The 26679-nt window shown below is 43.8% G+C and overlaps 1 protein-coding gene and 1 long non-coding RNA gene across 26 annotated transcripts in view; one reads left to right on the top strand and one right to left on the bottom strand.

Annotated features, from left to right (window-relative positions):
• RARB (retinoic acid receptor beta) overlaps positions 1-26679 on the bottom strand; it is a 1227259-nt gene that overhangs the window by 365248 nt on the left and 835332 nt on the right. The gene's annotated exons all lie outside the window — the stretch shown is intronic.
• LOC145517847 (uncharacterized) lies at positions 15003-22035 on the top strand. Its single transcript, XR_014062384.1, has 2 exons — positions 15003-16904; positions 21712-22035. It is a non-coding gene; the product is annotated as an uncharacterized LOC145517847 (long non-coding RNA).

Genomic DNA, 26679 nt, shown 5'->3' with positions numbered 1-26679 from the left:
ATAGTTCAGAAGAAGCCATGTTTCACATGGATGGATGAAGGGATAAAGAACTAGACATTTATTTATTCTGTCCCAGTTCAGAAGCAACTATTAGATGTTAAGGAATCAGTTTCCACTGTAAAACCAGACACACAGTTCAGGCAGGTATGATTGGATGGTGGGTGGGAGAAAAAGGACAAAGATAGGAAAAACAGCCAGATAACTTCCTCTGTGTCCGGAAAGGAGTTTTAGTTAACACTACGGACTGGATGTTTGTGTCCCCCACAAATTCACAGTGTGGAGTGCTGACTCCCAAAGTGATAGCATTTTAAGGGGGGCCTTTGGGAAGTTATTAGGTTTAGATGAAGCCATGAGGGCTGGACCTCATGATTGGATTAGTGTCCTCATAAGAAGGGGAATAAGACCCCTCTCTTTACACGCACACAACCAAGGAGAGGCCACATAAGAACATGGTGAGAAGGCGGCCATCTACAAACCGGGGAGCATGCTTTCACAGGAGTCAAAGATGCTGGCACCTTTATCTTCTCATTTCCAGTTTCCAGAACCATGAGACACACATGTCTACTGTTTGAGCCACGTAGTCTATGGTATTTTTGTCACAGCAGCTAGAGCTGACTGAGACAGCTGATTTTATGCACGGTCTGTTATCAACAGTGCGATGTCATCTCCCCAAAGGCAAATTAAATCTTAGTTTTACAGCACCAGATAGATTAACTCTAGAATAATGGAGATAATGGCTCTGCCTAACTCCATATTGGTGGAACCACAACTGAAATGTTGCGTTAGTACTTGGGGATGGAATCATCCATCCAGGGGGCCATGACTGCATTGGTAAAGGTCTCAGGACTTGAAGATAAAAGGAAACAAGGACATAAATTGGAATATGTAACTGGGAGAAGAAAACACTCAGGGAGAAAAGAGTGAAAATTTTCAAAACCAGAATGATCACTGCATTGAGGAAGGGTCATGTTTGCTGTATACCTGCAAAGCAGACAGACATATACATGGAAGGAGCCAACAAGAAGATGGACTTTTTAAAAATGTATTTATTTTTAACTGGAGAATAATTGCTTTACAATTTTGTGTTGGTTTCGGCCATATATCAGCATGAATCAGACATAGGTATACATATGTCCCCTACGTTTTGAATGTCCTTCCTGCTACCCACCCTAATCTACAGATTCAATGCAATCCCTATCAAACTACCAATTGTATTTTTCATAGAATTAGAACAAAAAATTTCAGTTTGTATGGAAACACAAAAGACCTCAAATAGCGAAAACAAGCTTCAGAAAGAAGAATGGAACTGGAGGAATCAACCTTCCTAACTTAAGAATATACTACAAAGCTATGGCCATCAAGACAGTATGGAACTGGAACAAAAACAGAAATATAAACCAACAGAACAAGATAGAAAACCCAGAGATAAACCCATGCCCCAGTGGGCACCTTATGTTTGACAAAGGAGACAAGAGTATACAATGGAGAAAAGATAATCTCTTCAATAAGTGGTGCTGGGAAAACTGGACAGCTATGTGTAAAAGACAGAAATTATAATTCTTCCTAATATCACATACAAAAATAAACTCAAAATGGATTAAAGACCTAAATATAAGACCAGAAACTATAAAATTCTTAGAGGAAAACATAGGCAGACCACACTTTGACATAAACCACATCAGATAGATGGGCAAACGGTGGAAACAGTGGCTAACTTTATTTTCCTGGGCTCCAAAATCACTGCAGATGGTGATTGTAGCCATGAAATTAAAAGATGCTTACTCCTTGGAAGGAAAGTTATGACCAACCTAGACAGCATATTAAAAAGCAGAGACATTACTTTGTCAACAAAGGTCCGTATAGTCAAGGCTATGGTTTTTCCAGTGGTCATGTATGATGTGCGAGTTGGACTATAAAGAAAGCTGAGTGCCAAATAATTGATGCTTTTGAACTGTGGTGTTGGAGAAGACTCTTGAGAGTCCCTTGGACTGCAAGGAGATCCAACCAGTCCATCCTAAAGGAGATCAGTCCTGGGTGTTCATTGGAAGGACTGATGTTGAAGCTGAAACTCCAATACTCTGGCCACCTCATGTGAAGAGCTGACTCATTGGGAAAGACCTCGATGCTGGGAAAGATTGAGGGAAGGAGGAGAAGGGGACGACAGAGGATGAGATGGCTGGATGCCATCACCGACTCAATGGACATGGGTTTGGTTGGACTCAGGGAGTCGGTGATGGACAGGGAGGCCTGGCGTGCTGCGGTTCACAGGGTCACAAAGAGTTGGACACAACTGAGCGAATGAACTGAACTGAACATCAAGATCCTCTATGACTCACCACCTAGAGTAATGGAAATAAAAGCAAAAATAAACAAATGGGACCTAATTAAACTTGAAAACTTTTGCACAGTGAAGGAAATTATAAAGGTGAAAAGACAACTCTCGAATGGGAGAAAATAACAGCAAATGAAACAGCTGACAAAGGATTAATCTCCAAATTATACAAGGAGTTGGATTTTCACTTAATACAAAGAAGGATTCCTAACAGAACTAGCAAAATGCAAAATGGCATGTCTGGGGATTTGAGGGTTTTCCCTAGACTGGAAACGGTTTTGAGGGTAATCAAACATCAGTCAGATGGGACGTAGGATGAGGTGATTTCAAAGATCCCACCTCATGCAAAAAGTCATGATTTCAAATCCATATTTAGCCTGCTCCTCAGTTCACTGCTCATAGTGCAGCTTTGAGGAGCAACTGTACTCAGTCTTGGCCACCCAGTGTAGAATATTTTAGAGAAACACAGTTCCACAGGCCAGGGATAAACATTGGGTTCTTTTTCCTGGGAAGGACATGAAAGCAAATACTTAAAGGCTTTGCTGGCCATGTGGTCTGGATGGCAACTAAACTCTGCTGTTCTAAGAGCCATAGGCAATATGTAAACATACGGACATGGTTGTGTTTCAATAAAACTTTATGTAGAAAAGCAGGTGTCAGGTTGGTTTGTGGAGCTTGCCAACCCCCTGCTGTGGATGCTAAACAGGATTCTAGTTAGAGGGGCTGCTTGTCCAAGAAATCTACACTCTGTGACTGTCTCATCCTCCTCCTAGCAATAAAGACTAAAAAGTTAGAGAACGAGCTTATCTTTGTCCAAAGACAAGGAAACCCAACAGTCCTTGCTTAACAAGAGGTAGAGAGCTCTGGAGAAGGCGCACGTGTTTATGATAATGGCATGGAAACACAGAATACAGGAAAAGGAAATGGGTTTTTAGATGTTTAAGATGTTTAAATGGGTTTTTAGATGCAAAAAGATGGTTTTGCTTGACTTTCGAACCTGGCGAACGGTGCACTGTAAGCAGACAAAATTGCAATCAGAGATGCTGTGCAGGTTTGGTGTGTTGGCCCAGGAACTTCTGAGATCAGCAGTAACTATGCAATAAAATTGGGACTGTGCCAGGAACTTTGTTGTTGCTTAGTCTCAAAGTCATATCCGACTCTTTTGTGAACCCATGGACTGTAGCCTGCCAGGCTCATCTGTCCATGGCATTTCCCAGGCAAGAATACTGGGTTGCCATTTCTTTCTCCAGTGCCAGGGATTTATGTAGCTATATTTTAATTCTTACCAATGAATAGGTACCATCAGTGTTTTCTAGAACACGATGAAATCAGATATTGGTCTCTGGCCCTCACAGGACATGAAGGAATATGTCTTACCACTGGGCAGCCACCCTGAATGGCTTGCACAGTGAAAGTGGTCCATCCATGGCCCTCACTCAGGATGAGGCCATGCCAGGCAGACAATTAACATAGACACATGGTTTTTCATTTGAACTAACAAAAATGTTCAACCCATCCCACTATCAGCCTGCTTAACCAAGCATTATTATAATGGTATGCAAATTGTAGGAACGGCAGACATTCTTTCCAACTATGTTTTCATTAAAGATTCAGCTTTTTTTTCCCCCAGCAGAATAATAGTAAATGACATGCGAACTTCATATGAACTATGGGTCATGAAAGGATTTAGTATTGGCATTTTTAATCTAAAAAGTCTGGTGCCAGAAAATCAATATGTTTCAGTTGCAGCATTCGAATGCAATTTTCCTCACGTAACAGGGTTTCTTTCTTTCCTTCTTTCTTTTTCTCAGTCTTTTTTTTTGTAAAGAATGAATAATTCCTGGTTTTTCTATGAAACAAGCTGCCGTCTTATAAGGTAATGACATCAATAACACATTACATGTAAACAGAAAATGAACAAAAAATCATTCAAGGCCCTTTTGAAACTGGAGCGCTTTTCATCAGCACTATTACAGGTTCCATTCACATTATCGGATTGAACCGTCCTGCATAACCGAGGTGCTGACAAGTCCTGATTACCCAATAAGTCCTGGATCCCTTTCAGGCAGGTTCACGCAGAGGACAGGGATACCGGGCCTCGCTGGGGGGCAGCCGCCTCGCCACGGAGACCCGATCAGGAAACCCAACGCCTGCTCGCTCACTCCCCCTTGCCAAAACATGGGGCCTGCACCTCCTGGAGTGTTGCAGCCTTTCCTTCCCGTGTTCCAGGGGTCTCAGATAACAACCGTGTGACACAGCAGGGAGGGGCCAGGCTAAGCCTCCTAACCCCTTTCCCCAAATGCAGCCACGTTCCAGGCAGGCTACCCAGGTGTCACTCACATAGCAGGATCAACAGAAGAGCTTGGGCTCTTGGAACAAGATGGGGACTAGGGGTGGGGGGGGTAAGTCACCTGAAACATGCCACTCTTTCAAACAACCAACCACCAGCCTTCCACTTCCAACTCTGCAGTGACCCTGCTCCTGAACTATCCAAGACCCTTCCCCATCAGTGCTTGTCACATGCCTGGGGGACATTTTCCTCTTTCTGAGTGAGTGTTGGTTGAAGCCCAAGCTGTCGGTGCTACGCAACGAGCAGGACTTCTCGCTCCTTACAGGGTAGGGAGCATGTGGACACTTCTGGCTGGCCAGGGCTCTGATGCAAGCCAGTGGCCTGCCAGCCTGCCTGGTGTCTGCAGTCCAGGGCACCCCTTTCCAAAGGCCCAGAGTCACCAGGCAGGCAGGACCCCGTGCCTCTTCCCCAGATGACTTTTCAACCCTTGCCTAGAAACTGCAGCCCGCGGCTTGGGGCGCAGCTCTGAGAAGCCGCCAAGCCAACCTAAAACAGCTTTTACACAAACAAACTGTGGCTTTGCCTTCGGGTGGTATATCACCATATATTTGACGTAATCTTCGGCTTGGGAGAGATCATATTTTTAAAACAAATTTCTTGGCTCCCAACTTGGCTCTGGGGCATTGCTGTCTGAAGGATTGGGCTTCTCTAATTAAATCAGGCTCCAGTCTTTTTCTCCTTCCTTAAAACTTTTCCACCTACAGTTAAAGTCACACACTGATGCATGTGAACATAAGAAAACAAGCGGTCCTGGGCTCCGCACTGAAACAGTTGAAATGACAGTGAGGGACTGACAGTGTGGTTGCATCACATCTCAGTATGGCCTCTGTCTAGAGGTGGGAGCTGTGGTCCAGAGGGTGGTCTGGGTTCAGATCCCACCTGGTGTATCAGGGGAGCATCTCCTGACCTCTTTGTGCCTCTGCTTCTTGACATGTAAAACACAGAAAAGGCTTAGAGCAGGGCCCCAGGTAAACACTGCTGGTATTAGTATGAACAGCTGAGCTTCATGAAGAAAGTCTGAATCACTTGTGTATTTTGGTAGCTCTTGGGGAACTTTGAATTTTACCCTAAGTGTGGAGGGCTCTGAAGAGAGGAGGAACGTGCCTGGCATTACATTCTCAAGGGAGCACTCAGGAAACCAGTCTGTAAGGGCAAGAGTGGGAGCAGGAAGACTCACTGGGTGGTTATTACAATAACCAACGGTGCCTTGTGCGTGTGCAAATGGTAACAGTGGGGAGACTGTGGAGGACATCCAAGATGGAGCCCATAGCTGCAAATCAAAACTACAATGAGGTGTTACCGTTTTCAGAATAGCCACCATAAAAAGTCTACAAATAATAGATGCTAGTGAAAATGTGGACAAAGGGCGACCCTCATACACTGATGGTGGGAATGTGAATTGATGCACTCACTGTAGAAAACAGTATGGAGGTTCCCCAAAAAACTAAAAGTAGAACTACCATATGACTCAGTAATCCCACTTTGGGGTATATATTTAAAGAACACAGAAACACTAAATTGAAAAGATATATGCACCCCAGTGTTCATAATATTATTTACAATAGCCAAGATACGGAAGCAACATAAGTGCCCATCAACAGATAAATAAAGAAGAAGTGCTACATATATACAATGGAATATTACTCAGCCACAAGGAAGAATGAGATTTTGCCATCTGCAGTAACATGGATGGACCTAGATAGTGTTATGCTTAATGTGAGAAATTAGAAAAAAAAAACAACAAATACTAGATGTTATCACTAACATGTGGGATCTTAAAAGTAAAACAAGTGAATGAATATAAAAAACAGAAATAGGCTAACACATATAGAGATCAAACTAGTAATTAATAATGGGGAGAATAAAGTGGGGTGGTGCAAGATAGAAGCACGTGATTAAGAGATATAAACTACTATTACAAAATAGATGAGGAATAAGGATATATTGTATAGCACAGGATAAAAGCCAATATTTTATAATAACTTTAAAGGAATATAATCTATACAAATATTGAATCACTGTTATACACCTAAAACTAATATAATATTGTAAATCAACTATACTTCAATTATAGACACACACACACACACACACACACACACACACTTATATATATCTTCTTAGAACAATCAAAACAAGCTTAAAGCAATAGTTCTCAAACCCCAGGATTATTAGAATCACCTCAGGAGAGGAGAACAAGAAAACTCCAACTAGCTGTTGAACAATCATCGATAGGAGGACACTGGAACCCACCAAAAACGGACACCCCCCATCCAAAGACAAAGAAGAAGCCACGGTGTGATGGTAGGAGGGGCGCAATCGTGATAAAGTCAAATCTCATACCTGCCAGGTGGGTGACCCACAGACTGGAGAACAATAATACCAAGGAAGCTCTCCCACTGTTGTGAACGTTCTGAACCCCATCTCAGGCTTCCCAGCCTGGGGATCTGACAAAGGGACTGGGAATCCCCAGGAAATCTGACCTTGAGGGCCAGTGGGATTTGATTATAGGACTTCCAGAGGACTGGGGGAAACAGAGACTCCAGTCTCGGAAGGCACAAACAAACTCTTGCACATGCTAAGACCCAAAGGGAAGGAGCAGTGATCCCTACTGGTGACTGAACCAAAACTACCTGCTAGTGTTGGAGGGTCTCCTGTGGAGGCGTGGGTTGGCAGGGGCTCACCGCAGGGATGGGGGCACTGGAAGGTCCCCCTTGGTGTAAACCCTCTTAGAGGTAGCCATTAACCCTACCATAGAGCCCACAGACCCCAGGGCTGGGTTGCCTCAGGCCAAATGACTAGCAGGGAGGGGGCACAATCCCACTCACCAGCAGAAAATTTTATCAAAGCTTTACTGAGCAAGGTCCTACTCACCAGAGCAAGACCCAGTTTTTCCCACCACCAGTCCCTCCCATCGGGAAGCTTACTCAAGACTCTTACCCTCCTCCATCAGAGGGCAGAAAGAAGAAGCAAGAAGAATCACAGTGCCACAGCAGCTAGAACAAAAACCACATTAACAGAACACTAATCAGGATGAAAAAGCAGAAAGTTATGTCTCAGATGAAGGGACAAGGTAAACCTCCAGAAAAACAACTAAATAAAGTGGAGATAGGCAACCTTCCAAAAAAGAATTCAGAATAATGATAGTGAATATGATGCAGGATCTCAGAAAAAGAATGGAGAAGAGGCAAGAGATGTTTACCAAAGACCTGGAAGAACTAAAGAACAAACAGAGTTGAACAATACACTAGAAGGAATCAGTAGCAGAATAACTGAGGCAGAATACAGACAGGTAAGTTACCTGGAAGACAGACTGGTGGAAATCATTGCCACAAAACAGAATATAGAAAAAAGGAATGAAAACAAATGAAGACAGCCAAAGAGACCTCTAGGACAACATTAAATGCATTGACATTTGCACGATATGGGCCTCAGAAGGAGAAGAGAGAGAGAAAGGACCTGAGAAAATATTTGAATAGATAATAGCTTGAAAATTCCCTGACATTGGAAAGGAAATAGTCAACCAAGAAGAGGAAGTGCAGAGAGTCTCAGGAAGGATAAACCCAAGGAGGAACACACCAAGACACACAGTAATCAAACTGACAAAAATGAAAGACAAAGATAAAGTATTAAAAGCAATAAGAGAAATATGACAAATAACATACAAGGGAACTCCTATCGGGCAATCCACTGATTTCTCAACAGAAACCCTACAAGCCAGAAGGAATGGCAGGATATATTTAAAGTAATGAAAGGGAAGAACCTACAACCAAGAGTACTCTACTCAGCAAGACTCATGCAGATTTGGTGGAGAAATCAAAAGCTTTCGAGACAATCAAAAGTTAAGAGAATTCAGCACCACCAAACCAGCTTTGCAACAAGTGCTAAAGGAACTTCTCTAGGCAGGAGACACAAGAGAAGGAAAAGACCTATAGACTCACCCCAGGAGAGTTTAATGATCCTGACACCCAAGCCTCATCCCAGATCAATTAAGTCACGATCTCTGGGGGAAGGACTCAGGCATCACTAGTTTTTAAAGCTCCCAGGTAATATCAGTGTGCAGCTAAGACTGTGAACCAGTGCTTGGAGCAGACTTGCATCTTACTCAATGCTTAAATTCTATATGTGAGGCAAAAACTGAACAGAAAAAATCACTCTTGATACATCCTTTAATTGCTCATGAAGTTAAAGTGGTTTTGTGTCTGCATCCATGAACGGTTAAGTGTAGATGCTGCTGCACTGAGGAATGTAGAGCATATAGTAAGTGGTACATATGCAAAGTAGAGTTTTGCTGTATTAGTTATACAACCAAAAGCACACACTGAGTTGCAGTCAGATTACTAACATGCACAGAAGATGAGCCCCACCATCTACAGGTGGGGTTAAAGCAGTGTTCATATAAATGACTACCCTTTACACTTTGGATGGCCCAATGCTAATCTTGAGAGCTGAGAGTTTTCATAACATATATCTGGTAGTATTTTTACAGCTTCCCTGATGTTCACAAAAGGAAGTGGCCTCTTAAGTGATGCACAGATCGTGGCTGAACCTAGAAGCCAGGTGTCTGGACTCCGAGAGTATTATGGGGCAGGGTAAGCGCAGCAGGTCGTCTGGGCCTCCCAAACCCCGGCAACACATGACTTTCCCCTCACTTTCACCGGTTCCTAGCAAAGCTGCCTCATCCACTTCCATCGGTCTCCTCTTCCCTGACATCCAGTGTCTGCTCCATGCTCACGCCTTCATTTAAGCTTCTCCTCATGCTTGAGTGTCCTTAAATCCTCTCCACTTGATCCCAAAGCAGTCACCTCTGCACTCCGTCATAGCCACAGCACTCTGGCGCTGCCCCCTTGGCCTGCCTGTGACCAGCTCTCTCCTCCTCACTCAGCCGAGCTCCCATCTTCACTCTTCTGGGTGTTTTCTCCCAGCTTGACCAGTTCCAGCTGGTGGCCCATCTGTGGAATAATCTTAACCTCTTTTCTTCTCTCATTCCCAACATCTAATTCTTCCACAAGTCCTATGGGTGCCATCCTTTTTTTTTTTTTTTAAATTGAAGTATAAGTGATTTACAATGTTATATTAGTTTCAGTAGGGATTCAACATTTTTATAGATTATACTCCATTTAAAGCCATTGTGAAATATTGGCTATATTCCCTGGGCTGTACAATACAGTAAGTGGCTTATTTATTTTATCCATAATAGTAGGCACCTCTTAATTTCATACATCTATCTTGCCCCTCCCTGACTCCCTCTCCCTACTAGTAACCACTAGTTTGTTCTTTGTATCTGTGAGTCTGTTTCTGCTCTGTTATATTCATTCACTTCATTTTTAAGGTTTCACATATAAATAATAATATGCAGTATTTTTCTTTCTCTGTCTGATGTATTTTACTAAACATAATACCTTTGAGGTCTATTCATGTTGCTGCAAATGGCAGAATTTCATTCTTCCTTATGGCTGCATAATAGTCCTATATATATACACATACATACATACATAGCACATCTTTTGGATCCATTCCTCTGTTGATGGACACTTAGGCTGCTTCCATGTCTTGGTGACTGTAAATAACGCTGCCATGAACGTTAGGGTACATGTGTCTTTTTGTACTAGTGTTTTTGTTTTCTTCACATATATACCCAGGAGTGGGATTGCTGTATATACGGTAGTTCTATTTTTAGTTTTTTGAGAGACCTCCTTACTGTTTTCCACGGTGGCTGCACCAGTTTCTATTCCCACCAACAGTATAGGAGGGTTCCTTTTGCTCCATTTCCACAACAATATTTGTTGTTTGTTGTTTTTTTGATGATACACAGGTGGGAGGTGATGTGTTACTGTGGGTTTGATTTGCATTTCTCTGACGATTAGTGATATAGAGGCCTCTTTTCATATGCCTGTTGGCCATCTGTACGTCCTCTTTGGGAAAATGTCCATTCAGGATTTCTGCCCATTGTTTAATTGGGTTGTTCATTTTTTTAAATATTGAGTTGTATGGACTGTTTATATATTTTTTATATTAACTAAGCCCTCAGCAGTCACATCATTTGCGACTATTTTCTCCTGTTGAGTAGGTTGTCTTTTTCTTTCTTTGATGATTTCCTTTGCTGTGCAAGAGCTTTTAACTAGGTCCTGTTTGTTTGTTTTTGCTTTTATTTCCTTTTCTTTAGGAGACAGGTCCAAAAAGTATTGTTAAGAAGGGTATTTTGTCTTTAATGTCAGCAAAGGGAAGGTGTGCATGTTATGGCCCATATTATTGCTGTCAGAGGAGTTAAATGTGTCTTCTGTCAGGTCTCCAGGTGCCTGTGGTGGAGGAGAGATGGACCTGGGAGGAATCACCATGTGTCCAGTTTTCCTAAACTTTGGAGCTGCTCTGCGTCCTTTTCCATACCAGGTACCCTCAAGCCTCAGGACTGTCTTGGCTATGACCTGGCAGTAGACACAAGTCTTGTTAAACCAGTGGGCCACCCACAGTCACAATTTATCCTTGAATCCTGGACACTGAAGTCTGCAATTAAGGAAAAACCAAGACCAAACAAAACAAAATAAAAACATTCTGCCAGCCTGGCAGTGGCTCTATAGGGCTCAAAAGTAGCTCTATTGAAATTCTGCCAGTGATTGCGGTAAGCTGTTAGTGTATCTGAGTTTCACCAAGAGGGAAACCTGAGCATCCAAACAGCCGTTTACCGGGGGGCCAGACAATGAATGCCGCCATCTGCACTTGATGAGGTTTCGGCTGGGCGGTGGGAGCCCGTGGTGTCTGCCCAGCTGAGGTCGTGGGGGATGAGAGAGAAAACCAGAAGTCAGGCAGGACTCTGGCCTTCCTGGGGGCGCCCACTTGTCTGGGGCTTTAGTTTACTTACTATTCGGTTCAGCACAAAAAATTAATTGAAGTTCAGCTTTGCCTTCACTGTCAACGATCATATTTTAGCTCAGCTGTAGTTATTTCTGAACAGAAAGGTCTTTTGACAAATTTAGTCTCCAAGGGTTCACTGTAGTTTTTTCATTAAAAATTTTATTGAAGTGTGATTGATGTACAATATTGTGTTAGTTTCTTCTGTATAGCAAAGTGACTCAGTTATACATGCATTCTTTTTCATATTCTCTTCCATGATGGTTTATCACAGGATATTGAATATAGGTCCCTGTGCGCTACAGTAGGACCTTGTTGTTTATCCATCTCATATATAATAGTTTGGATCTGCTAACCCCAAACTCCTGATCCGTCCCTCTCTGACCTCCACTCCCCCAGATAGACACAAGTCTGTTCTCTGTCTCTGTGAGTCTGTTTCTGCTTCATAGATAAGTTCATTTGTGTCATATTTTACATTCCACACATAAGTGATATCATTTGGTATCATGCAGGATGCAAAAAAAAAAAAAAAAAGCTGAACAAGCTATTAATATTTGTCTCTCTCTCACAAATACACACACTGTGACTAAAGAACAGTGCCTTAAACTCAAACCATACAAGTGGGGGATGAGAGGAATTATCATCACAGGACCTGGTGTGACCTCTGCCCAGCTGTGGTGATGACTCATTTTTGTGTTCTAATAGTTTAATTGAGATACAATTCACATAACGTAAAGCTCACGCTTTTAAGGTATACAGTCAGTGGTTTTGAGTATAGTCACAAGGTCGTGCAGCTATCACAATGATCTAATTTTGAACTTAATCCCCACCCCTTAAAGAAAACTCAGATCCATTAACAGTAACTCCCTATTTTGCCCTGTCACAGCCCCTGGCAACCACTCACCTACTTTCTGTCATATCGGCCTACTTTGGACACTTCATCTAAATGGGATCATACAATATGTGGCCTTCTGTGATTGGCTACTTTCCCTCAATGTTTTTGAGGTTCTTCTGTTGTAGCATGTGTCAGTACTTTATTTTGCTATGGGGGAATAATTTTCCATTTTATGTTTATCCATTTGTCCATATTCATTTATCCATCTGCAAGTGATAAACATTTGGGTGGTTTCCACTTTTTGGCGATTATGAATAAAGCTCCATGGATTTTCATGTTCAAGCTTTTATGTGAACATATTTTCAATTCTCTTGACTATGTCTTAGGAGTGGAATTCCTGGTTCCTATGCTTCCTCTATGCTTAAGCTTGTGAGAACTGCCAGACTATTTTCCCAAAACTGCTGCAACCATCTAAGATTCCCACTGGAATACGTAAGAGTCTCAGTGTCTCCGCATCTTTGCTCACACTGGTTATTGTCTGACTTTCTGGTTTTAGCCATCTTAGTGAGTGTGGAGCAGTATCTCATTGTGATTATGACTCACTGTTATTTATTCAGCTTGGCGTTTGTGTGAACTTCATCTGAGAACCCATGTCCTAAAGAATTCATGGTCACTACTTTTCTTTATCGTGCTCTTTTCTCTTTTTGTGCCCTTTATCAGATGGATGTTGGAAGTTCTGGATCTGTCCTTAGATTAACTTTTTAAAGTTAACTTAAAAAAATTCTCATTATTTATCTTCCAGTTCATGGATTTAGTCTTCACCTGAGTCCCGTAATCTCTTCAGCTTCTTTGTTGTTTTTAATTTTAGTAATAATCCATTAGTTCATTTCTAAGATCTCTGAGTTTTAAAAACCCTGTTCTTTTTTAAAATATAACCTATTCCGATTTTAGTGATGGGATTTCCTCCTTTGGCTCTCTGAGGCTATTAAGTTTGTTTTTTTAATTTTCAAAATTATTTGAACACTTCTATGTCAGCTGGTATTAGTTCTTTCATTTTCTGAGCATGAAGTTTCCTTCCTGTGAAGTTGGTCTTGCTGAGGTACTGGGGGGCTCCTAGTTTTGTGCTCAACTTCCACAAGGGGACTCTGCTAGCAGGTCCTGCTCTTAGGATCCAGTGGTCAGGAGGCCTTGCTGGCTTTTAGGAGGTGCTGAGCTACTTACAGCTTCATGCAGGTGGTGTAAATATGGCCACCTTCTGCTAATAACATGAGGTCTAGTCTCCTTCATCTACTTCTGTTTGGTGGAAAACACACCCTCTTCATATTTTGTTGTGAGCATGGATATGTAGTTGTTATTTACAGTTCTTGTTTCTTCATTTTGTGTAGGAGTGTGTCAGGAGTTGGCGTTTGCATGTGTTATGACTACCATCTAGAACTGGAAATGCAGCAAAGCTTCAGAAGCTTCAGGATTCAGAATCTCAGTGGGACTTAAGGCCCTGGTCGTGCTGCGGAGGAAAATGATGCTCAAGTTCCTGTCCCCAGGAGGCTCCTGTGGTGCCACTGCCACTGTCCCTACTGCCAATGGCCTCAACCATGGAGGAGGTGGCACCAATACCAGATCAGAGAAGGTATCTTTGGCACAGGTGCTGGCACCATGGGCATCAGCACTGGGATCGTGGAGGTGCAGAAACACTCCATGGAGGTGGAGCCCCAGAAACAGAAGGGGCTCAGCCATGACCCAAGGGGTCAGGCAGAAGAGAAGGAAAATGACCCTCATGGGCAAAGTTGGGGAGTGTGACACACCCATGGGAGATACCAGGAAATTGTTATGTGTGTGAAGCTGGGGACTCCTGAAAACAGTTGGCATTAAAGAGGAGGACTAGAATCCTATAAAGGAGATGACATCAGAGAAATCTTGGTAGGTGGAGCCTGTGGAAATCTGAGGATTAAAAGAGATGCTGTACATAAAAATCGCCTAATGTATATACCACAGGGGAAAGTGGGGGAGGGACAAATCAGGAGTTTGGGATTAACAAACACATTACCATAACTAAAATAGGTGAACAACAAAGACCTGCTGTACAGCACAGGGCACTCTGCTCAGTATTCTGTAACATCCCACGTGGGTAAAGAATCTGAAGAGAGATGAATATATGTGTATGCATAACTGAATCACTTTGCTGTACACCTGAAACTAACACAACACTGTAAATCAGCTATACATCAGTTAACAAAAATTGCCTAACACAGAGTCACTCATGTAAAAGACTGTCCTATGTTCCCTGAATACATATGGGAAAATATGAAGAACGGCTAGCATAGTCTTCATGCCCAGGTCTCTGTACCCGTCACCAAGGGGACATCCAGTCACCAAGGGGACGTCATGTCCACCCTCACAGGCCAGGGGCTTCCCCAAGAATCACTGTGTTCCCTCTTTTGTTAAGCCTTTATGACCTTGTTGTAGAAAACTTTGGCTCCCCTGATTCTTCTCAGAGATCTGCCCTCCACCTACAGGATGTTTATATCACAAGGCTTCCTGAGCGAGCCCCGGACGACCTCAGACTCAGCAGTCATAGTCCTTCTAGAACCTGGAGCTCTGAGACGCGCGCCTCCCTGCTAACGGTCGACCAGGAGGCCATGTGGGAGGAGGCGCCTGTCTGTACAGGACGTTTCCCGTGCCCTGTGGAAAGCGGCGCATCTCTCAGCGCATGCACGCCCTCCCGCCGCCTCAAAAGCAGAGAAGCCTGAGGGTTGGGCCCTGTTGACAGCACCCGAGTCCCTTTTCCACACAGAGGGGCACGTGACCAAATGCAAGGACATTTCCTAGAAAACATCTGTGGTCACGTGAGAGTTTAGCAGATGGCCCTGCGGCAGTGCTGACGGAGCACGGCTTAAATTTAGAGCCATGCTTGACTTCAGGCACCCTCCTTGCCTCCTCAGCCACCACTCACCAAGGCAGAAGCTCTGACACTATGAAGCCTGCTGAAATGAACAGAGTTTGGTGTTGAGATCGAAGCAAATGAACCCTAACCCTAATCGATTTGATGTATATGTAATGCCATGCATAGTTGTAATTATGTTGCACGGCAATTAGACACAGAGGCAAACTCTTCAGGGGGATTCGTTCAATTATTATGACTTTCCACAGTCAACTGGAGCTGGGGCAAATGATTCTCAAAAAGGAGAGAGAAAGGAATGAATATTTCCTAGTCTTGAAGATGCTGAACAAAGTCTCTTAACATGATTCTTGGGCCACGTGCCCCGCAGTTGGCTTTAAGGCTTGGGAACTACTTCTCAGATTAGGGTTTCATAAGATAAACTACATAGTATTTAAACTACATAGTATTATAGTGGAAATCAGTTTTATTAAAAGACAGTCAAAATAGGCATTTTAAAATCTGTGATATAATAATAGATGTTCCTCTTTATGAAGTAAGTAAATAGCATATTACTAGTAGAGCCTAACAGCATCACTTGGAAATAGTGATGAGCATGAGTGATATTTTGAGGTACTGCAATAATTTAAATGTGATATGAAAAAAAATTACAGGTGCTGCTGGTACTACTGTGCTTGGCTACCTCCATTAGTAATCCTCAATTTCAGTTAGGAGTGAGTGATAATGAAGAGACCATTTTTTCCCCCTACCGACGGATGCTGTGAATTTGTGTTGAGAAGACTTGGGCTTCCCTGGTGGTCTGGTAGTTAAGAGTCTGCCTGCCAATGCAGGGGACATGGGTTCGATTCCTGGTCCAGGAGGATTCCACACGCCATGGAGCAACTAGGCTGGTGAGCCACAACTACTGAGCTTGCACCCTAGAGCCTGTGCTCTGCTCCAAGAGAAGCCGCTGCAATGAGAAGCCTGCGCATGCGCACTGCAACTAGAGAAACACCCGCTCAGCAAGGAGGACCCAGCACAGCCAAACATAAAACTACAGAAATAAAAAAGAAGTCTCTCCTGAAGGGAGAGGTCAAAAGCAATTAGCCATCATTCTGCAGGAAATGCTCACTAAATGTTAATTATTTGTTATAAAAACAAAAGTTGCAGGAATAATAACAACTGTTTTCATGTCACCTAAAACTGAGCTAATACACTAATTATGTTAGAACAAGTCACTTAATGCCATCCTCCAGAAACCTGTTTTAATAGCTGCACAAGCCAATGGTATCCCTGATGCGAATGGGGCTGCACTTGAGCAGTGCACGTCAGCACAACCAGACAGGGCAGACTCGCCATGAGGCCTCACAGGGCTGTAACATCAGCCGTCATTCAGACGCTTCAGTTCCCTCCTGACATTTGGAATCAGGACTGTTCTCTTCTGTCTGAAGAAACCCCTGGCGGTTCTTGGATGACCTGGGGAGGGTTGAAGAGGCCCCTGAATTAGGATGTCCACAGCAGTTATTGGAAAGCCCGATGGAATTCTTTAGTTTTCATCTCCGAGCCTTCCCAGGGAAGCTGGGAAGTTCTGTTCCTCCTTGGAATCTGCAGACCCCAGGCATCTGGCCTCCCGGGCCACCCAAGTCCAAGGCAGGTGAGGAAAGTTGGGGCTATTCCCAGTGTGGTGTCACTCTTGGGACAGGAAATTAGAGACCAGTCTAAACTCACCCCTGACCATATCACTGGCTTGAGATCTGATTCTCAAACACAGACACACAACTAGTTTGTTGAGTTAAAAGCTAGTTCTTTATCACTGTGTCTAAGCCTAGTTTACAAGCATCCACTAGAGGAAAAGATGTGGTAGCAACTCTTAATAAAATTATATGAATGTTTACATAATCAAATTGTCCTCTTGTAAGCTGGACAAATAAACACTACTGCCTCCTCCGTTCAAGCCTCCGCTTTGAAGAAAGAACGCGTGCTTAGCTGTCCTTTGTCCTCTATTACAAAAGAAAAGCCCCTTTCTCTGGAATATCTGAATCATCCACTGGCAGTTGCTCAAGGTAAACAGAGTAAATTAAAAATTAATGTTTCTCATATGTACATATACACAACACATAAGCAAACGCTTGCCTCACCAGGCATTAAAAGCAGTTGAACCCATCCGTCATAATAAAAAGCCACTAAAAGAGTGGAAATGCTAGAACAACATCAAAAAATTCTGAAAACAATCTCCTGGAAAAAGATAAATGTTCTTTCAGTGATTCGTCTTATCTAATTAATCCCATGCGTGAGACTAGACTGAAGGACGAGGGGGAAAAAAACTGGATCGACTCTTGCCTTTAAAAGAGGACAAAACAAGAAGAAGAAGAAGATAATAACTTTATAGTCCTGATATCTTAAAGGAAAGGAAAGAAAACTCACAAAGATCTGCTTTTTCCTGCACAGGATTATCTTCTCCTCATGAATTAGGTTTTTGATAAAAGCTGCTTCAGATTACAAGAAAACAAACAAACCGTGACTCTTGCGAGTTCATATTGTATTACATCTCTGTAGAGAGGGCAGGAAAGGCTCTGACCAGTCTAAATCCAAAATAAAATTAAAAGTAAACTGTAAGTTGGGGAAAAGAAAGGCAGCTTCTGGATTCTGTTTTTTTTCAACTCTGCAATGTCAGGGGTAGGAGGGTTTGCGGGGTTACGTGAATTGATTATAAACTCCTTTCTTTCTCTAGGATATTATGTTTTAGCTATTGGTCTGATTATTCTGCTGGTGGGGAACCTAGGCCTTAATTCCCCTACTTTACTCTAAACCAGTTATTATTTTTAACCATTTGAGAATATGTAGAAAGCAATGAACTCTCTCCTAAGACAGATGCACCCAGACATGGACCATTGTGCCTGCCATCACAGAGGGGCATGGGTGTCCTGTAGTCTCTATACACAGAACACTTAGAGGTCCAGAGAAGTCAGATGAAAGGCCTGGGTCTTTAGCTATATACTTTACTGTCCACTCAACTCTTCCTGTGGGCTTCCCTTGTGGCTCAGCTGGTAAAGAATTCGCCTGCAATGCAGGAGACCTGGGTTCAATTCCTGGGTTGGGAAGATCTTCTGGAGAAGGGAAAGGCTACCCACTCCAGAATTCTGGCCTGGAGAATTACATGGACTGTATAGGCAATGGGGTTGCAAAGAGTCGGACACAACTGAGTGACTTGCGCTTTAACTTTTTCTGTAGACCATAGACACTTGGGGAAGGAGAGCCTTGAACCAAATGCGAAGTCTCCAAGAATCATCTTGGTCCACGGCCTTAGGGACCTTCCATGATATTGAGGGAACGTCTCCTAGTCCCTGTGAAACATCCTCTCCATATCAGCTGTGAAGTAAAACACTGTTGTGAAAGCCATACTGAGATTGGTGATTCATTTGACCAACTCTGGACTGAGGCAAAAAACAAGTCTTAGGACTTCCAAATTACAACCATTAATAACGACACGGACCGGTTCAGGGGGTCAGGCAGGAGATCTACCCAGAGAATCCTTGAATTAAGCAGTAAAACAATTTGGACAGGAAGCAATTTACACCCCAGGTAGAAAACGGTTTCCCTGCCAGTGATCTTGATCATTCCTATCATTCTCTTCCTTGAATAATTTACTAAACCTTTACCACCAAATAGTTAAAATAATTGAAGGAAGAATTTTGGTTATTTACTACCTGCCAGATACCATGCTAAGCACTTTCACATACAAACTCAACTCATTTTAAAAACATGTCAACGACAAATTGTTGTTGTTTAGTCACTAAGTCATGCTGACTCTTTTGCAACCTGATGGACTGTAGCCTGCCAGGCTCCTCTTCCCATGGGATTTCCCAGGCAAGAATACTGGAGTGGGTTGTCATTTCCTTCTCCAGGGGATCTTCCTGACCCAGGGATTGAACTTGTGTCTCCTGTACTGGCAGGCAGGTTCTTTACCACTGAGCCAGCCGGGAAACCCATCAACATCAAGAGGGAGGTACAATTAAAATCAGAATTTTGTAGATGACGACACAGAGATGTAGGGATATAATCTGCCTGAGGTCTCCAAGCTCGAAGACTGTGAAGTTGCCTGCCATCTGCCTTTTTCATGGATATGGTGATCTCAATTTTCCTTGAAGCAGTAGCTTTCAGCAAAACCTTCATTCTCAGCTTCCTTGAGACACAAAGAGTGTTTCTGGAATATTCCAGGACTGCTTGCCCTTCGGTTTTTCTGCTGTGGGTGAGAGGATTTTTATTTATGGACATTTCATGATGTGTTTATCTTCTAATATTTTCCTAAGTATCTTCTTTCAAGGCTCAACTTGAGTTTTGCCTCTTCGTATCTGTGCCAGCATTTATTATATTATGTTAGATTATACATCCTTGAATGTACTTTTCTTGGACAGTCAATAGTTGTGGATTCAGTTCTCCAAAGAAGACATACAGATGGCCAAAAGGCACACTGAAAGATGCTCAATATCATTAATTATGAAGAGATGCAAATCACAACTACAATGAGGGATCACTTCACACTAGTCAGAATGGCCATCATCAAAATGGCTACAAACAATAAATGCTGGAGAGAAGGGAAGCCGCCTACACTGTTGTTTAGAATGTAAACTGGTGCAGCCATGATGGAGAACAGTATGGAGGTTCCTTAAAAAATTAAAAATAGAGGTACCATATGATCCAGCGATCCCACTCCTGGGCACACATCCAGATGAAACTCTAATCAGAAAAGATACATTTACCCCAGTATTCATTGCAGCTCTATTTACAACAGTGAAGACATGAAAGCAACCTAAGTGTCCATCTACAGAAGAATGAAAAAGTACAAGTGCATAATGGAATATTACACAGTCATAATAGGAATGAAATAATGCTATTTGCAGCAACATGGATAGACCTAGAGATTGTCATACCAAGTGAATTAAATCCGAAAGAGAAAGTAAAATATCATATGATATCGCTTACCTGTGGAATGCAAAATATACAAATGAACTCATTTACAAAACAGAAAGAGATTCACAAATGTAGAAAACAAACTTATGGTTAACAAAGGGGAAAAGGGAGGGAAGGATAAATTAGGAGGTTAGGCTTGACATATACACACACTATATATAGCATAGATAGCCAATAAGGACCTATTGTATAGCAGAGGGAACTCTACTCGATATTTTGTAATTATCTTTAAGAGAAAAGAATTGGAAAAAGAATATACATTAAACACATATCTATATCATATATGGATACATGTGCTTATATACATATATGTGCTTGCATGCAGAGTCAGTTGTGTCTGACTCTTTGCGACCCCATGGACTGTAGCCTGCCAGGCTTCACTGTCTATGGAATTTTCCAGGCAAGAATACTGGAGTGGGCTGCCATTTCCTCCTCCAGGGGATCTTCCCAATCCAGGGATTGAACTCATGTCTCCTGCATTGGCAGGAGGATTCTCTACCACTGCGCCACCTGAGAAGGCTTATATATCAATATATCTCTGAGTCATTTTGCTACACAGCTGAAACTAACATGATATTATAAATCAGCTATACTTCAATAAAAAAATGTGCTGAGTCAAGAAAAAACCCCACAACAGCCATGGACATTTACTGAATTGGCCAACAAGACAGTCTTTTAAGAAGCCCCTAAGATACGAGACAAAGCACCCCTTTCCAGATCCTCCACCCACGCCTGCTCTGCCTCCTGATATGTGTGGATCCTCCAGGACTGCTGGAGGGGTTGGAAAACAGTCATTGAAGTTGTTCTCAGCGACTCCCTTCCTGCTTCTGATGATCCTCCTCACATATAGCGTGGATCTGACATCAGCACTGGTACCTTAGTCAACATAGAGGCAGAAGAAGTCCCATTTTTATAATCTTGCTATAGCAATACAAGCAGGCCACTGAGATGTCAAAGCTTTAGGCAGGGCCCGAGAAAATTAACCAATTACAACTTAGGAGAACACAGCCCTAAAGGGAAATTAAAATGAAAAATTCTGTAAGATTGGAACTCTCCTTAATTCTACTTCACAATGAGAAGAGTGAGGAATAGAGAGAAGCTAAATTGCCCAACACCACATAGCAAGTATAGCCAGGATTTGAATCCAAGGGTTTCAGGGCTCTGATTTCAGAGCTCCACCACATTACCCATGCTGCCTCTAGCTTAAGAGTTATGTGGTAAATGGTAACATAGATCTATTGCTTAGGGTTTTATATGGTCATTTTGGGAAAATGAGCAGATTAAGAATGTCTTTGGAGGAAAACACATAGAAATGCTTTCTGGTGTCCCGTGAGGTTACTGCAGGGGACTGGTGATGCAGCGCTGGGCTGGCTGGGCCTTGGTTACCGACCTCTATGCCATGGAAGCCTGTGATAAAGCAGAGGGCAGGGGCAGGGTGTGGGATGAATCTGGCAGATCATCTGCAAAGATTGTGAATTTTTTTTCCCCTCTTTTTATAGGTGCAAGAGGGAAGAGACTGGGGAAGGCAGAATACATGGCCAACTGGCTTCCAGAAGTTTCTACCAGCAGGGGCAGGTGTGGGGAGAACCCTCTGCCTTAGGTCCTTCTTCCGGGTGACTGAACCTCCTCTGGGGTTCAGTTTCCACCATCTGCCTCAGGGCTAAGGCTTTGCAGCAACACCCCCCCCACCGCCCCCCGCCAAGCTGTTCCTTTAGCTTCCTGTGGAAGCTGACATCTGGGTTGTGCCACCTCCAAGGTTCCTCTTTCAGCTTTTCCATCAGCTGTACAACCAAATCCCTATATTAAATCGCTTCTGTAAGAAATAACTGGCTTGGTATGTGTGTGTCTTTACTTGATGCCAACTGATGGATAGATGGAGTGAATTCAAGACCAACACTCGGGACTTCCCTGGTGGTCCAGCGGTTAAGACACCCTGCTCCCAATGCATGGGGCATGGGTGTGATCTTGATCCCTGGCCAGGGAACTAAGATCTCACATGCTACATGGTGCAGGAAAGAAAAAAAAAAGGACTAGCACTTGCTTAAGGCCACATAGGAAGTACTGAAGTTAAGTTCCTGGAGTCCAAATGTCTCTCTCTGAAACCTAAACCTTTTGCATTAGAAATGTTCCTCTTCAGTGAGGACCCAAAGTTTAAAATTTAACTCTTAACTAATGACAAAACAAGCAAAATATATTTTTAAAAAGATCTCAGTCTTCTTCAGTTTTTACTTATTTTACTTACATTGAAATCATCTTTATTAATTTGGCCTTTTAAATGTGTTTATTATTGAACATAAATTTAAAGTTTTTATGTATTCAAACTTATCAGTATGTGCCTTTATGGCTTCTGTATCTCATGGCATGCTTACAGTTTTTAAATTCTACTGATCCTTTCAGCAATCTCCATTCACTCATGGAATTCTTACAGATGCAGGGCTCTTTCCTGGGAAGTTGGTTGCATTTTCCATGGTGTCTCTTCTCACCGCCTCTGAATTCACTGTCACTTCACACTTGTGCCAAAGCTGAGGAGACTCACTGCACAGAACAAAAGTTCTTTGAACAAATGATGGGTATCAGGGTGGAGCCCTGCTTAGTCACTCCTGGCTCTGGCACCTGTGGAACTGGGCCCCCAGTTCTGGCCTAAACTGCATCCAGGCTGTGGTCCTGTGTGACTGGCAAGGGTCGTGGGGGGCACCAGTTCTTCACTTTGGTAGCAGAGAACAGAGTGGAGGACACGTGTGAGCACGCACGTGCACACCCACACCCACACACAGCCTCTTCAGCCAGAATTCCCCAGTCTGAGATGTTTCCATCAAACAGGACTGTGAACAGATGAACATACAAGGTGAGGATGGTTTTAGGCTAGTGGGATGAGTTGTTGCCATAGACACAAGCTGGTGTCTATCTCTGGATGTTCTCCATGGAGTAACCCCAGCCTTGGGAAAGTGATGGTCTTTTTGTCCAGAGCTCTGCAAAGTGTCATCTAACTTGGAGAATGTGCCGCTGTGTGCTGGGTAACATGCATTTCCCCTGCTGCCAACAGGACCCATACAGTGACGTCAATCACAGCAGAAACATTAGAAATGTTGAGGGCTTATGCTAGGTCAGACTCTGTTTCACGTGGTTTAGTATGACACACTGATCCTCTTAGCAGCTTGATGAGGCGGGTGCTCTGACAGCTTCATTTTACGATGAGGAAACTGGGAAGGAGGAGGGAAGTCACCTGTCTGGAGTGATGGAGCCAGTGAGGGGCAGAGCTGGGGTCTGTACCCTGACAGACCGGTGCCTTTGCTCACCAGTCTGACTCCTGTGCTGGGTCTCCGAGGTTTGTCTCGACTTGGATAGACGCACGCGGTGGAGAATCACACGTGGACACCTGACCACTCAGCGAGGGTCATCAATACCTTTTGGCCCCATGTGACTCTTAGGCCAAGTCCCTTGATTGACCGTGTAGCATCTTTTTCTGTTCTTGAGGGGCCTCTCACACACTGTGCTTACTTTGCCTTACATTTTGGGGGCCTTTCAGTTTCACGGACCCTAAAGGTATTTTTGTGCTAGTGCTAAGGCAAAAGCTATCTCTCAGTGACCTGCCCTGAGTGGCAGGAGACGACTTCTCACAACCCAGCACTACCACTAAAAAAGAAAGGACATGTTCAGACACACACATTTTGAAACCAACCCTTCACCCGCCTCTTGCCAGTGGGGACAGCTGACCATATCAAAGGGAAATGAGTGTCTGCAGAGAGTCTGGTTTCTGAGGACTTTGGTTTCTCAGGATTTGAGAAAGCTAAGAAGGGAGGGATTAGTCTCAATCTTCTCCTGCCTTACTCCATCTATAATGTGAAGCTTTTCAGAGCAACGCCAGCTCCCTCTTGTTTAGAAGGAACTTTTCATCTCATAATCTACTATAAAAACTACAAAGGTTTGTGTCTATAGGATTTTCCCTGTCTCCTCTCCCTTCCTCCAAGGAAGATAGGGTCTGGAGTTTGGCTCCTCTCTTAAGAGGAAGTGCTCACGGACTCGGTGATGTGACCTAGTCCTCAGTGGGGAGGGCTTGGTGTCTCCCTACTTTGCCTTGATACTTCATGACACTGGGGGTGCTGACCCAAGGTGGACACTCCTGGGATCTCCTTCCAAATTCCACTTTGATGGGATGGAGTGTGTGAGGGCTAACTCTCCAGCTGGTAGTCCTTGCCTAACTTCACGAAGAGGGGTGAAGACCATCTCATTAATTAACCAAATTCTCCTGTTAAGGACAAGAGCGCCAACTTCCCTCATCAGCCATCCTTGAGGCCGAGTATTCCACAGGCAAAGAGTAGGGAACTGGAGAGACAATTAATCTCTATCAAGGTTTGGTAAAACAATGGGAGGATGGCTTGCTCCTGCCTTCCTATGTATTAGAAACCAAGTTGTATCAAATTGGTAAAATTTTAATGAGAGGAACTTCATAAGAGGGGGAAAGTTAAAGTCCCAGGTTAAAGATTAATATTCCAAGTTCAGAACAAAAGGAGGCTCTTCTGTGGCTCTGTGCGTATGCCTCTGAATGTAAACATTGTTCTGAGAGCCATTTTTTCTTTGCCAGATCTTTAAAGGGTAATAAATTAGCCTGTGGACAGCCATACAAGTTGCTACTAGATGTGAATGTGAATGTGTCTGAAGAAAAGGCTGACTTTCAATCAAAGTCCATTGAAAGAATGGTTGGATTTTCTAAAGAAGCATGTTGTGCCTATTAACCAACTTACAAAAGGGGCCATTTCCTTGATTTATGTTTGGTTGCTATAGCGATCCTGCAGCCCAGACTGGCAGGTGAAGCTCCTCTCCAACAATCTCAGAGGTTTTTCTTAGTTACCCTCGGAGGCCCAACACAGCCCTGTGGGTAAGAGGCAGTGTGCAAACAAGCTGTGTTACAAAAAAAAAAAAATCAAACATCTGGCTCAAGCATTTTCACACATCTCTCTTAAATGATGAGTTCTCTGCAAGACTTGGGGGGCAAGCATCTTTATAGCCCTTACAAACAAGAGGACAAAGGAAAGTTCATTGTCTTCTTGGGGACCATTGATGGCTGGTTTCTGTAAGTGCAGCTTACTGCTTTACAAAATTCAGTGTTTGGTGTTGACATTGGATCTTCAAAGATGGCTGTGCCTTCACGGTGCTGTGGCCGAGACACGGGTGCACCTCCGCATGTGCATCTGTGCAGCTCTGTGCTGAGGTGGACCAGCATCACTGCATGCTCACTCTGGAGGGATCTCAAGGCTAATCTCGCCTCGACTCTGTTTCTCATAGCGGAAAGGAGGGGCGGTCAAGGGTGGTCTGTGCCATAGCAGAGCTGCCTCAGCCAAGTCTCTCACCATCATCCCCGACCTCATGAGCTAGCCGTAGGAAATCCCCAGGTCAGAGAGGGGAGAGGCCTTGGATACTGATGCCTGGTAATGTCACATGTAATTCTCAAGGAAAACATTATCGCTGGGTCAAAGACAGAAAACGATTTCTGTCCTGGGGGAAGAGAGAGAGAAGAGGGCAGGGAGAGGAGAAACGGCATTGAGCGGGAAGTGAGGAACACACTTCGCTGTTGACAGCCCTTAGAGATGGACCAGCATCCTAGGAAGGGGTCAATGCAGCCTGAGAGGCTGGTATCGACTGATAACACACTGCCTCTTCCAAGGAGGCAGACTGCACGGGTCGGGCACGTCTGACCCTGAACCGAAACCGTGTGCCCACTCGCAGCCTCCTGGGCCAGACAGCTCCTTGTGAAGTCTTCCGAGGGTCTGGGGGAGCCTGGGATGGAACCTTCTTCCCTGGTCTCCAGGCATGTGGCCTGTGACCTTCGACACAGTGTAATAGTCAGCTCAGGCTGCTAACAAAATGCCACACACTGGGCAGCTCAAACAGCTGGGAGTCCAAGATTGAGGTGTTGGGATGCCGTTTCTAAGGCCCGTCCCCTTGGTTCATCGATGGCCTCTTCTCTGGGTATACTGACACAGCCGTGTGTGTGTGTGTGTGTGTGTGTGTGTGTGTGTGTGTGTGTGTGTGTGTGTGTGTGTGTGTGTGTGTGTGTGTGTGTGTGTGTGTGTGTGTGTGTGTGTGTGTGTGTGTGTGTGTGTGTGTGTGTGTGTGTGTGTGTGGTGTGTGTGTGTGTGTGTGTGTGTGTGTGTGTGTGTGTGTGGTGTGTGTGTGTGTCCTAATCTCATCAGGACACCAGGCCCACTCCCAGTGACTTCATCTCTCTCTCTCTTCCTCTCTTTTTAAAAAGATGTAATTATTTTTGGCTGTGCTGGGTCTCCGTTGCTGTGTGGGTTTTTTCTCGAGTCGCAGTGAGTGGGGGCTGTGGGGTAGGGGCTTCTCCTGGTGTGGAGCACAGGCTCTAGGCGCGCAGGCTTCACCAGCTGCAGCGCACAGGATCAGCTGGCCCACGGCATGTGGGGTCTTCCCGGCTCAGGGATCAAACTGGTGTCCCTCTCATTGCAAGG

The sequence above is a fragment of the Giraffa tippelskirchi genome, chromosome 8 (assembly GCF_054371585.1).
Source record: "Giraffa tippelskirchi isolate mGirTip1 chromosome 8, T2T-mGirTip1v1.2.pri, whole genome shotgun sequence".
NCBI classification, from domain to species: Eukaryota; Metazoa; Chordata; class Mammalia; order Artiodactyla; family Giraffidae; genus Giraffa; species Giraffa tippelskirchi.
This window is presented reverse-complemented; position numbering and strand designations above follow the sequence as displayed.